The following is a 15,178-nucleotide window of genomic DNA, read 5'->3' on the forward strand; positions in this document are numbered from 1 at the left end:
TTGCATTTCTCGTCAGTTGCATTTTTAGTTCTGAAAAGTGAAGTTCGTGCCACGTGTTTTGAAAAAGTTTGTTGCTTTCTGCCACCAATTTTACATCAATATTTTCACAGGTATATAAAGTGTAGATAATTTAGTTCAATATGAACACAATAAAATAACACAGTACATGTACACTGAACATTAAAACTAAAAACATATTAAACAAATAAAATAATAACTATTTGTATGTAAATTGTACATACAAAATAAACATATTGTATATTTGTAATGTATATACACATATTTCAAAATATATAATATTCAATTTGCTTTATATTTTTCAGAATCGCAAAAAATGAATGGGCACACCAAGGACTGAACTGCGTAAATGACAAAAGTACATAAACAAGAAGGAAGCACCGTACAGAAGGGGAGTTACTCCGATTAAAAATTAGATGCGTTTTTGAATATTGAAATGAAAATAAATATGAAATTGAAATCCAGTTTTATGTATTCCTGGGGAAAACTTCCAGATATTTGGTTTTTGAATGCTTCTAGGTGCATTCCTGGGTACATGTTACAGGTGCATTAAAAAAGAGTACACCCAGAATGTGTTTAGTATGTTGCTCCCAGGTGCATTAAAAAAGAGTACACCTAGAATGTGTTTAGTTTGTTACTTCCAGGTGCATTCCAGATATATGCTTCCAGAAGCATGCAACGGGTGCATTCTTTTTTGTCCCGCACCCGTGTAAAAAGAATGGACAGACTCATCACTTCCGGAACACTTTTTTGATGCCATTTCATAATGAAAGAACGCATGCTGGAATGCTGTCATTTACGACTGGGTTTGTGTGTGTATACATATATGTATATATGTATTAATTTACAGGTTCCGGAGGAAATGAGATTCGCTTATATAAATTCTTTATAATACCCACTGATATCCTTTTGTACACAAATATTTCATTTGCAAATCTTAAACAGTTTTAGCACATTTCCTTCAAAGGGCATAACTAATTTCAAACTAGAAACTAATTTTCTTAATCTCGAATTAAAATTGTATTCCTGTTTAAACAAATACATACATACACATACTTAAACAAATAGATTCACGGCTTTCCCTTACACCTGTCCGCTACATTATTATTAATGAAATTAATATGATCAACACCCATCTACATGCAAAAAAATTGAATATCGGAAAATACAAGAGCTAGACTGTTGGGAATTGGCATGCAGATCCTTTCAGATCCTTCCTGCGCTAGTTTGTTTCAGCAGGGTGCCACGCCCACTCTAACGCCCACAAAACAACTGAAATCCGTCTAGCGCCCACATTTTTTAATATTTTGTAATATGTTTTTTTTTTTGCCTGTTTTCTCTCTTGTGTATAAATTAGTAACTATTTAAAATTAACAATTAAAATTAAACATTTTTCATTTCACATGTGTCTCCTCACTATCAATTTCCATGTTTGTATGTATTTCCTTTGAGTGCAGGCTCACACAAATTCAGTCGTGATTCAATTGATTTCCTAAAGTTAATATCTTTGCTTTGCTTGTTTCTTGTTTTTTTTGTATTTCTAAAATAAAGCTCAAGGTAGTAAAACCGGGCCTACACAAAACGGAACACACACACGCTCGTATCTTATATCGATCATCATCAGGTCGGAAGGATCAAGGATCCTCTGCTGGATAGCTGACCCATTGACTGGCTGGTTTGCGCGTGCAGCTGAAGCTCAAAGCTGAGAAGCCTTGTCTATAAGGCGCAACAAAGCAGGGGCTAGTTTTTCGTATCTCGCATCTCGTATAGTCGGGTCTATCTGGTTTACTACAAGTTGAACACATGCACGCCCGCCCACACTCCGCACAGTGCCGTACAGCCGCTGCTGTGCCACAGAACTGCTGCTGCAGTACTGCAGTGAGCCAAGCGCAAAACGGCCAATAGGGCGAGAATCGCAGTGGTACCTGTTAACTTTGTCTCGAATGCAAATGAAGCGTAGTCTCCCTGCCGGCTCTGCTTGGGTGAGTTGATCAGGCTGATCTTGGTGGGTGATCTGTGGCTGTGGATCTGATGTATCCTGTATGGTGTGTGGTAGTGGTGGTGGTGCTGGTGGGTGACTGTTGAGGCTTTCCTTGACTGCAGAATGCATCCAATTGGTGTTTTGGGTCGGTGTGATGTGTGATGCTGATTGTGTTGGATCTGGTCGGGAATGAGTTGTTGTTTTTTGTTGATGACGGGGAGTTTGGTTTCAGTTTCTAGGATTGTATGTGAATATATAGCGCGTTTAAATTCCAAGAATTCGCGATCCCTTCTGCTGCAAGACCTTGGCCCGGTCGTTAAGCTCTAGCTCTCGCCCGGCCGTCGTGCCGCACTCCTTGGAGACCACGCACAGGAACTCATTGTTTTCAAACGGCCCGTAGTTGGTGTACTGCATGCTGATCAGCTGCTCGAACCGCCAGCCATCCGACAAAGTTAAGATCATCTGCGTCAGTTCCTGTTCGCGGCACTGCAGAACATACATATATACGCGCTTCTTGTCTGCATGCGGTCGCTGATCCCTGTGCAGGATGCACTCCTTGAGCAGAGCTATCAGCTTTGTCACGTTGTAGAACTCAGCCTCCTCCAACACATTGGGGCTATTGCGCGAGTTGATAAACACGGTGCTCATGGTTCTGCTGCTTCTGCTTTTGCTTCCGCTGAGGTGCTCCGCTGTTAACCTGCTGCTGCTGCTTCTCCTGCGGATGCGATGCCGACCTGATTGAGTGGGGCCCTGGCTGCGTCAGTTCCGCTGGGGACCTCGACCTCGTCCTAGTCCTCTGCCTCGCTAATTGCCCGCTCTTATTGTCCACGCGATTCCGTTGCTTGCGATGGCGACTCAAGCCTCAGCTAATGCTTATCCCTTCGCTCGCGTCTTTGTTGCTTTGCGTTTCCCTGCGTTGCACCCTGTTGTCTGCGTCTCCGCCGACGCCTGCGTCTACGTCGCTGCTTCTCTGCTTCCTTTCCACTCTGGAGTCACTCCACTTGTGGCTCGCTGCTTTTCCTGCTCGTCGCCTTGCCATTTTAGTTAACTTAATTTATTTAATTAATTCATTAGTAAAAAAGACTGCTATCAATATCAGGGCAAACTCGACTCATTATTATAATGCAAGTTTTTTCTTATTATCAATACCTATCTACATGCCAAAAATTGTTGAAATCGGTTAAGTCATTAAAAAGATAAAACTAAATAATAATCAATAATTTGCTATTCAATCGAGATTGCATGCCACATGCAGCAAATACATAAGATGTTTTCACTAATACGCCACCAAGCCGCTAAGAGCGCTATAGGCTAGTTGACGCTGTAGAGTAGGGGCGCTATAGAATAAGAAGATAGGTAGCGCTGTAGGCTATAATTGTAAATAAAGAATAATTGCTTTAAGTATATCTCTCCCTCTCGCACTCCCTTAAGCTGAGTAACGGGTATCTACACTAGTCGGCATAAGTATTTTGACAAAACAAAAGTATACTCATAACTTGAAATTACTTCTTGTAAACTTTCGGCATCGATGGAAAGGTTATTTAAATGCCGTTTGAGTGATACAATACATTTCTTAACACATTCAGTATTTTTTGAAAAGGACGAATTTGTGTAAATCTACTTTTAAATCTACTTTTAAAAACTAATCATGTTCTCTTGTTTTATATATAAATATGCGATAGTAAGACGAAGTTGCAATTGTAAATTCTTTATCTTGTCAGTTAAACCTAGTACTCAGATTGGCTAACAGATTCACTAATCAGAAATGCTTATCCTTGTAGAAGACTTCAGAGTTTACCCGTAAAGCATGTAGCATGGCCTTACTGTCAATAAGCTGGGTTTGTTGAGCGTCAAATTCGAATACCCGACCAACAGCGACATTTTCGGATCGGTAAAACCTTATACACCAGTTGACTAGATTGCGGAAGGTGGTTGGTGGATGGATCTCTAAGGGAAAAGGATACGACGGGTATAATAAATGTATAATATCGTGGCAAAGACTTAAACTCGAGACAGTTTTTACCTTTTTTGAACCGCAATTCAAATGCTTTGACGAACTAACAAACCAAGAATCCGCTCGTCTTTAGTTTTTCTAACTTTGACCTCCATTTTCTCAGAATCCTTGCGTAGGTGACCTTTTTGGTGAACACAGTTTAAAATGGCGATTTAAAGGAAATCAAATTTTCTAATTTGAAATTATTTCTGCTGTTTTTTTGCTGCCTGTACACCAAGTGCAAACCATACACACTCTTTTTTACTATTGGGGGTTGGTTTCGGATCTTTGCGATTTTTCTGTGACTTCTGTGTTTTCCGTTTTGGGATAATGGCTTTGCTTTTCCTTGGGTCGTTGACCCAAAACGTTGCGAATGGTATTTTCGTTTTCGTAAACTCGAAGTTTTACTATTTGGGGGTTCAGTATTGGAAAGGTTGAGCTGAAAGGGTGGTTTGGCATGTGCTTAATTTTCCTTTCGATGATATGGGGCGACATTTTCCGATATCCATGTGCCCTCTACAATGCGTGAAATTTTTTTAATGAAACACATAAAATTGGCTTACTTCCAACTAGAGCTGAGCATTATATATACCCTTTTGTACAGAGTTGAAAATTCTGACCATTAATTGGGATCTGGGGGACCGACAACGGGTTTAAACAAAGAGAAAGTGTTGTGGAGGGGGTGCTTGATCGCTGAAATAGAGGAAAACCGAAGAACAAAGGTACGAAACACACGGGGGTACTTTCGGGTCTTTACGCGACGTGCGTGGGTGTTTATTGTGACACTTGGAAAATAGAACTACTAAAGCCTAACTTGACCAAAGAGCTTCAGCGCGGAGCGGAAACTTGGGGAAGAGATGGAGAGAAGGAGCGGAGGGCAGTGCGAGAGAGCGAGATGTAGACATCGGGAAAAAGCTGCTCGACTCTGCCCCCAGAAATAAAACGCCCTTTTGTCGTGAACAGGAAGGTAAAGTGCAAGTGAGGGAAATCGCTAGAGCCACTTACACGATAATACGATTCTGTTACTCCAGGGGTCCCTGGCCATGGACAAATGCAAACAAGCATCGGAGGGAAATTTCCTATCAGTTTGTTTTGACCGTTTTGAGTGAAACCCATTTGAGTAAGAACTTTCACTGTTGAAGCGGGATATTTCAAGCAAGACTGAGTACAAACAACTTGTGTATATTTATTGTATTGTTTGGGGAAGTTAATGGTGCGGATTGATTATTAGTTTTAAGAATATTTTTTGTAATTCTTTGAAATGCGTTATTTTAATGTTCTAAAATATTTAAATACATACAGCACAAAGGAAATCAAGTAACGGGAAAGGGCAACCCCACACAGTCGAAAAGAATACTTACTTGACTTACAGCTGCGGTCAAAATAATAGTAGTGCCCACAGTTTTCATTGAAACTTATCTAATACTAGCTAATAATAATAAACAACAACAACGAAAAATTCATAAAATTTTTCAAAAAAAACTAGGAACAGCGCTATAGTCGAGTACCTCGACTATCAGGTACTTGTTACTCAGCTAAAGGGACCAAAGGGAAATGGAGATATGCAAGCAGCAAAGCGAGATTAAAATGTGCCACCTACCGGCGGTAGATAGATCTAAGCGTAATGGGCGTTAGAGTGGGCGTGTCAAATATTTTTTTTGGTCAATCGGTAGGTATTGACGAGACCAATACATTTCAGTTAAAATTTTTTATCTAGCATGAAAATTGTGGGCGTCACAGGTTTAGGCGGTTTGTGGGCGTTAAAGTGGGCGTGGCACATTGCTGACATTGCCTAGCTCTTATAGTTTCCGAGATCTCGGCGTTCATCCGGACAGACAGACGGGCAGACGGACATGGCTAGATCGACTCGGCTAGTGATCCTGATCAAGAATATATATACTTTTTAAGGTCGGAAACGCTTCCTTCTGCCTGTTACATACTTTCCGACGAATCTAGTATACCCTTTTACGAGTAAGAGTATAAAAATGAATTCTTACAAAAAATTGTTCGGTCATATTAATAGTAGTGAAACGTTTCAAAAATGTTCACAGCCAAAAATACATTCAAAGGTTGAATTATGAAAAGTAACTATTTTTCACTCATCCGGCAACAAAACATTCCTCAACTTTACCAAAGGCCAATTCAAATTGCCTGTCTTGTTAAGCGATCCACTGATCTTTTGTCCAAAAATTTCCAACCATTGTAGAAGAGCAGCCAATTGTATATAATAAATAAAAATCAATTTTTTTTGCCTCTTGGCAGAACTAAGAAAAAATCTAAAAATGCAAAGTACTATTAAATAACATCTAAATGTATTGTTAAACAACACAAACCTTGTTAAAAATGGTGTAAATTTCATTATTCTTGATAATTTCTCTGGCACTACTATTATTTTGACAGAGTCAAACACTCGGATCTTTGCAAATGAAGGCAAAAATAATACATAAATAAAAATAGAGGTATGTGAAACGAAATTACCTGCACATTCTTAGAGAGCGGATAATTACAGGTACTTAAGTGAAAAAATTAATTAGATTGTCAGAGAAATAGAGATAATAATGAGAAAAAACTCTCTGCGCAAACGGCACTACTATTATTTTGACCACATACATACTGTATGTATAAGTCACGTCGTAAAGTCGAGTCAAGTTGCCAGTTGCATTACGTTCTAATAAATAAGTTCCGAGTGTCCAAAAACAAGTCGACAGTCGAGATACGTCGAGGAGGGCTAACAAGAACATGTTAATTACAATTACTTTATAATACAAATATTATATTCAATAAAACTATTTTACATTTCTGTTAAGAATCTATTTAAGTCAGACTTTTCACAAACAAAACACACAATTTACAGTTGCTGAAGGTGGTGTAAATTTCCCGGTCATCTGTTTAAGCTGCGCAAACGCCAAGCGACATCACAATAACATTAAAACCGCTTCGAGAAGAAATCTGTGTTGTTTTCTTAGAGACCATTTAAAGTAGAGTGGGCTATGGAGAAATTTTCCGATTTCAAAAATGCTCAAGTCGTGCCCCATATTTGTACAACATTTGGTGAAGAGTTCAAAGACCTCGGACATTTGGAAAAGGGAAGGGCCCGGGAAAAATAAAAAGACAACCCCAAAGACATAAGGGGCTTTTTTGCCAGCTTTGCTGTCAGCTTTCGGTTTCTAGATTTATCAATGCGGACGGCAATACACGCAGTGACGAAGCGCATATAAGCGTATACGAAGGCGACTACTTTTTATATCAAATAAAAACACCTCCTAACGAGTTAAAAAACTAGTGACGACCTCACATGCAACATAAGAAAGATCTGAAAACATCTTTGGGGAAAAAATGTATTTCACGATATACTAAATAAATACACTTTCTACATTTTTCTCATTCGGCACGCGCAATACTATATGCCTGTTTAGGCATAAAGTATTATGGTTTTAAGGAAGCGTGCCGAATGCGGCATATGCGTGTCTAAACAGGTTATAGTATTGCGGTTTTAATGAAGCGTGACGAATAAGAAAAATTTTATTATTTTATTTAGTAGATCGTATAATACATTTTCGTCACAAGAGGTGATATCAGAACTTTTGTTATCACTAGTTACCGCCGATACTCGTAAAGTAAAAGGGTATATTTTATTTGGGAAAAGTATGAAGGTAGAATTAAGCGTCTCCGACCCCACAAAGTATATACAGGGGTGGTCAAAAGTATTTTCACAAAACAAAAGTTAAATATACTCATAATTTGAACTTACTTCTTGTTAACTTTGGCATCAATGGAAAGGTTATTTAAATGCCGTTTGAATGATGCAATACTTTTCTTAGCCCATTCAGTACTTATTGAAAAGGACGAATTTGTGTGAAAATCTACTTTTTAAACTTTTTTCCTCGTCTTGAAAACTTAAATTTTTTGATGCAAAAAGTTTCTTTTAAAAAAAAATAACAAAATAACAAAAAAGAATTTATCAAAAATTATTTTGCTTATATTTTTTATGATTTCAGATTTTCGAACGTGACTCAAGTAAATTACCCAAACATACCACGCCCACTCTGACTCCCACAAGCTCCCATAAGCTGTGAATCCCACAGTTTTAGTGCTGAAAAAACATTTAACTAAAGAGTATAGTTCTCGTCAACCGAACTATGTTGTTGCTACGCCCTCTCTAACGCCCATAACTGTTAAATCTGTCTGCCGCCCACATAACCATATATTTAAATCGCGGGTTGATGGCGCAATACAATCTCGCATTGCTGCTTAGACATCTCCATCTTCCTTTTACTCCCTTTACCTGAATAAGCGGTATCTGATAGTCGAGGCACTCAATTTTTGGCTTGTAGTTCGACATAGATAATTTAAACAAACTCTTATTTAAATTTTTCGAAAATTAAAAAAAATAAGGGGGCTAAACTGGTTTTAGCGTTATGGGCGTTAGAGCGTGGCACCCTGCTAAAACAAACATGTGCTGCGCAAGAAGCTCAAGAATCTACATTCCGAATCCAAAATCTCCAGCTTTTATAGTTTCGGAGATCTCAGCGCCTATACGGGCGTACGGGTAGTCGGACATGGCTAGTGATTCTGATCAAAAATATATGTAATGTATAGGGTCGGAAACTCTTCCTTCGTGACATACTTTCCGACTAATCTAGTATACTCTTTTAGTCTACGTAACGGGTATAACTAGTTCCTTAGTGTTAGTTTTCATACCTCAATAGCCTGACGGGAATAATTGTCGATGAAAACGAAACTAAGCCCCAGTGTAAGCCCCTTTATAAACAATTCTGCGCATATAAGACTCATATCGATAGTTTCACATAATGAGTTAATCGTAAGTTTACGTACATTTAATACGCAAATTTAAATTCCATTGTAAATTGTTATATGAAGTGCAACAATATTAGAAGACTAATACCTTGTTGAGGATTTGAAAAAAATACTTTTATTTTTATCGATTTTTCACGCCCTATATGGACTTTTTATACCCTTGCAGAGGGTATAATGATTTCAGTCAGAAGTTTGCAACGCAGTGAGGGAGACGTTTCCGACCCCATAAAGTGTATATATTCTTGATCAGCATCACTAGACGAGTCGATCTAGCCATGGCCGTCTGTCTGTCTGTCCGTCCGTTTCTACGCAAACTAGTCTCTCAGTTTTAAAGCTATCGGGCTGAAACTTTACCAAAAGTCTTATATCTTTTGCAGGTAGTATATAAGTTGGAACCAGCATATCTCCATTTAGCTGAGTAACGGGTATCTGATAGTCGAGGTACTCGACTATAGCGTTCTCCCTTGTTTAACATATTATCTTATACTATTGGGAATATCATTTTTTGTTTTTTTAAATTTAATAATTATAGCTGCAAGGGTATATAAGCTTCGGCTTGCCGAAGCTAACTTCCTTTCTTGTTAAAAATGTTTTTAGGCTTTTAAGTTTATGTTGTCCATACCTACATAATATTGAAAGTGAAATTGGTGTAAGAGATATGGAAAATATAAATAAAATTGGGTTTCTAACTTTAATCAGCTATAATAAGACCCAAACGCGATCTAATCCAGAGAAACCTAAATAGGCTATGGGTTATTACAATGTGTTCTTTCCGCACTTGAAGCTTAAACTGTAGTTAAGTTTTATGACCCAAACAATTTTTCACAGTGATATTTGTTGTTATTTCATTTCAAAACAGTTTTCTTTTACACTAAAAAAGTCATTATCTTCCACAAACCGTGGTTGCATAGTTTTCGGCGCATTCGAATAAGCCTGCAGTGTTATTTGCTCTAAACTGAGTTCTAGTTTGTTACGCTCAATAACTTCTAAAGTCAAAAGTTGAAGATTCTCCAATTCTTACAAAATCTGTTTTTAAAATCGGACTTTCCAGTTTTCTTTAAAAAAAACCCACAGAACCTTTTCCCAAAAATTTTATTTATCTCTAATTTTGCAGAAATTGTAGTAAGAACAATTATGTTAAAGTTAAGAGTTTAGATCTTAAATTTATCTTCCAATATTTAAAAAACATGTCTACAGCATAAGACGTTTAGAAACTGCGACCCTTTGAATTTTAGCCATTTTTTTTAAACATAAAACAAAAACCCAGGACCGTAACACCAAAAATAAGGTAAGCCAAGAAACATATTTTTATGTGTTAATTTGAAAATGTCATATAATGCATTATAGTTTCATAACTTTGCAATGGAGTATCGTATTGGAATCCAATCCAATAAACCAATCGACCCGTAATTCGTTAAAAAACATGAACAAATTAAAGGATGGGTACATTTTCCTTCTTCAGTTTCCCGATCTTAAATCTTCTGAGTTTTACCAATGGACTTATTAAAAGCAAATGTGACAAATGTTTTCACAAGACAATCTAATAAATTCAAAATAATAAAGCTAAAAAAACTAAAAAAAATTAAATACCGCAACAAAAATTATTAAAAAAAAAAAAGTAATCAAAGAAATCAACTCAAGCAGAGATGCCGCTTTAGAGAATAATTCATTTCGTAATTAAAATATTTTCTATCTCTATATTAAGATTTCAAATTAGTTTAATATCTTTAACTCCTGTTAGTCATATGTTTAGGATCAGTGGCATTGTTAATTTAGTAGTTTGCCTAATTTATTTTCTGGCGTGCAGTCCTTGTTTTTTTACTTTGAAATTTAAAACTATTCACAATGGAAGAAAACCTGAATAACTCAACAACAAGTAGTCATGCCCTTCTGTGCATCCTGTCAAAGCAGAGACCTCAAGATTTGTCATATAAATGCCCAGAGCCTGCCAAAGAAAATTAAAGAGTTTAGGTACATGTTTGTAAATTCGGAAATTGATGTTATATGCGTGTCTGAAACATGGTTTGTCCAGAGTCTATGTGATGTGTTAATATCGTGTGATGGATATAATGTGTACCGCTCTGATCGTGTTAGTTATGGGGGAGCAGTTGCTATATATGTAAACAAAAAATTAAAAGCCAAAATTATTTGCCAACACACAATAAACAGTGCAATAGAATATATTTTTCTTGAAATACAAAACCCGATTATGGAGAAAAATCTGTTAATTGGCTGCGTTTATCGTCCGCATTGCAACACAAATTATGATGATCTAATCAATATTCTGACAGACATTACAGTAAACTTCACAGATTTAATCCCTGCAGGCGATTTTAATAGTGATATTCTGAGGGAATCTCACCTTACCAGCAACATGGAATCGTTAGGTCTGAAATCAGTAAATCTTTCATTTCCAACCCACTTCAGCAGAACACGTAACACATTATTAGACATGTTTTTTGTGAGTGATGTTAATAAAATATGTTTGTATGATCAGCTAATCGATCCGTCCTTTTCAAAACATGACCTTATATACCTGACCTATAACTTTGACCCTAACTACCCGGACCATACAATATCTTATCGTGATTTTAAGAATGTTAACTATATACTGTTGAACGAAGCATTCGACCAGTGTGTATGGAACAATATTTACAATCTTCCAACAGTTGATCGTCAACTTAACTTTCTAAAACTTAATATTAGCCGATAGTTACGATAGTTTTGTTCCAGTTAAAAGTAAAACAATTCGACCGTCCGAATAACCATGGTTTACCAATAATATAAAATTGGCAATTATAAAACGTAATGGAGCATACCAGAAGTGGAAAAGATACAAAACACCGCAACACCACAGCATGTTTGTATCTCTGAGAAAAACGGTTACCAAACTAATCCACTCTGCAAAATCAAACCTATTTAGCCAAAAATTTTAAAACTCAACCTCTTCGAGTCAAACATGGAAACAGATTAAAGCTCTAGGGAAAGGTAAACTGTAGTATGCATGTATCATTGTAGCGAGTACCCACTGTACCGACACCAACATTGTGTTACACTGTACTTAAACAAATACAAAGTGCCGGCCGCTAAACAGCCGAAATATGAATGCGCCTCAGAGCCCAACTTATGGGAAGTTCAGTGTCAGAAAATTCCCATGGCCTGAGTGCAGACACATCCAAGGCATGCATGTACAACTTCTCTAGCGCTCTCAGTGCTACCAGCACAAATACAATTGCGAGCATATACTTCGATATATATATGACGGCCGCTGCCAATGTTTGCAGGCAGCGCAGCCGCAAATAGGTAGCTGTAATTCATTCATATTTTGACCATTCCTGAATAAAGATCTGCCCATGGCAGTTATAACAAATGACAATTCTTTTAATGAAAATATAATGGCAAATATAACATGGCGACCGTGACAGGACTATTGGACCCAAAAAAAAACAAAACAGAATTGGAAGAGGAAAGCCAGAAGAGAGCCGACCAAGCAGTTATGAAAGTTATGAAAACTTGATGCCACATCCATTTGTGTGAAAGAGTACGAGCGAAAATGTTTACGTGAAACAACGTGTGTCCCTAGTATGACAGAAATGTGATATTCTATCTAATGAGACGAGTACAAACAAAAGTGGAGACCAAAAATAGGAAGAGCAAGCGCCCACTATTTAAATGAAAGCAATCGCCGGCTGTGCGAGGACCAGCACCGGCACCGCCATAGGCCAAACAACATTAAATAAAACTAAATGAAAGCAATCACCGCCTGTGCGAGGACAAGCACCAGCGCCGCCTTAAACCAAAGGTCAAGGACTAGAAAAGGATAAAAGGAATGGCAAATCCTCCTACACCTACGATGGAAAACAAACAAGTATAAACGACGACCTACACCACCGAACTTACACTGGAGAAGGAGAAGCCTGTGCAGCCAGCACCGGCCCGGTTCGGCGCGCCAAGCCGGACCCTGGAGAAGTGAACCTAAAGCGCTTCCAACAACGCACATCTTAAATTTTTTTATTATTTTTATATGCATCTGCGATGCAAAAACTTATAATTAACAAGAATTGTACAGACCAAACAGTTTCTAGCTGCGGGTCTTAATTTTTTTTACCTAGGTAGGGATACATGTAAAACTTTATACATATATATCAGAAAATTAAAAAAAAAAAATTTCATTAATTAATTAAATACACATAAATGCCTAAGACAAAAAAAAATAATAAGAGAAAAAGAAGAGGATGTCAGAAGAACTTCCTGAATTTAAAAATAAAAGAATTAAATCGGCAGCTATATGCTGAAAAATCTACCCCAGTATATTGGGATGAAAATGTAGAAATTAAGAAATAATTAGAGAACATGTGTAGGGAATTAGATGCCTACAAAAATAAAAATGATATGAAGGAGGCTAGAAAACCAAAGTGCCCTGCAGATGATAAAGGGCCTTTCGAAAAATGTAGCTTGCGAGTATAAGCATAAAAAGAAAATATATAAATATGAATGAACATTTTTTTTTTTATGAAAAGTAACGCAATATCTAAAACAGATTTTGAATGCGTTACAGAAATAATACCCAAAATGGGTTTAATTGAAACTAAAACAGGGGACTCCACTGCCAACGTAATTAATAAAATCGAATCAAAAAATATTGATACCGATTTAACAAACATATTATTATCAATAATTGTTTTTATGATGAGTGCATACATTTTGTATAAATCCTATATGTACCACAATAAGTGTGTATCAAAAAGAACTATAAATAGAAGGCAGGCCAACGATCTGGATAAGATCTAAATTAATAGAGCACAAACAATTATTCTAAAAATATGTTTTAAAATAAAAATTAAAATCCAAAATTTGTAAATGTATGCAATGACATACCAAAAATAAGAGAATTAAAATTAAAAAAAAAAAAAAATATATATATTAACAAACAACATGAACACCACAGATTACATCAGAATTACTCTAGCCAATCAACCAAATTTTGAGAATAGGGTTTTAGCCATACTTAGAAACAGAGCAGAGCTTCTATCAATTTCAGATTTTAAAGACGAATATATGAATAGGTACGACCTAGCTTTTTCCCCGCTTATTCTTTGCAGCGGTACGCAAAAAGCAATAGTACTGTCTACAGTAAGAAACTGTAAAGTATTTTCGGAAGTAGACATACACCCAGTCCTAGGACAAATAAATGTGCTAAAAACTATGCACAACTAATACACAAAAAAAAAGTCCTTAGTATGGAATAGAAGCAATTAACTCTCCACGTACGAGAATTAAAGGACACATTTGACAAGTCTTACAAATGTATAACCCAAATTAGGCCAATACATAAAGATGCAAAGATTCTTGTAGATTCTTTCAATACTGCAAGAACTTTAGTACATGAAAATAGGGCAGCGATAAATAAAACGAATTGGTCAAAATTATCTAAATTATTTATCAAATTACGTACAAACAATTCCTGCAGTTATAACAGTAACAGAAGCAGAAGAAGAAGAAAATATAGAATCAGATGTAAGCGTGTCAGACACAAAAGAAAACAAACAGCCGAGAAATTTACATCACAAATAGACAGCTTACGAAAGCTCCTTGAAGCCTCGTACATTGACGAAGGCCTACCAGCCGAACACGCTGACAAATTCAGCACAAAAGTAGCCATTACCGCAATGGTTAAAAATTGTGAGCATGGCCGTCTAAAAACAATTTTAGAGGCAGGCAACTTCACAGCCGTCACTAAGTACATACAAGGCAGTACTGAAATGACAGGCAATGCAAATTCAATACTGTACACACAAAGAGGAAACAATTATCGCGGTAACAACTTCAGAAATAATTACGTCGGTAGGGGCAATAACCGAAGTAATTATCAGAATAACGGATATTACCAATATAATGGCTATAACCAAAATAACGGTTATAACCGAAACTATAATAATCAGACCAACAACAATTACAGAGGTCGTGGTTTTTATAGAGGAAACAACCGTGGTGGAAACACCAACAATGCAAATACGTACACCAACAGACAGAATAATAATAATGTCCGACAGGTACAAACCACGTCGGAAAACCAATAAAGACCCTTAAGATAAAAAACCCAGTAAAGAATACGGTTCATACTATCAATCTTAATTTCAATCTTTTCGTTTCTCTCAAAAATGAATGCACAAATAAATTATATACATTACTAGTTGATACAGGTGCAGACATATCTTTAATAAAAGAAACTTCGGACTCGTTTAACAATGTTGATTATACAAATATTACCCAAATATCAGGTATTGGTGAAGGAACAACCAACTCAAAGGGATTAGTATCAATAGAACTTCTTTCAAGCAACTATGCTATACCACATAATTTTCATT

At 36.7% G+C, this 15,178-nt stretch overlaps 1 pseudogene; it reads right to left on the reverse strand.

The window, feature by feature from the left end:
* Nucleotides 1-214: 214 nt before the first annotated feature.
* LOC139354954 (BTB/POZ domain-containing protein KCTD5 pseudogene) lies at nucleotides 215-3,055 on the reverse strand (annotated as a pseudogene).
* Between the last annotated feature and the right edge of the window lie 12,123 nt (nucleotides 3,056-15,178).

The sequence above is a fragment of the Drosophila suzukii genome, unplaced genomic scaffold (assembly GCF_043229965.1).
Source record: "Drosophila suzukii unplaced genomic scaffold, CBGP_Dsuzu_IsoJpt1.0 scf_5, whole genome shotgun sequence".
Lineage (NCBI taxonomy): Eukaryota > Metazoa > Arthropoda > Insecta > Diptera > Drosophilidae > Drosophila > Drosophila suzukii.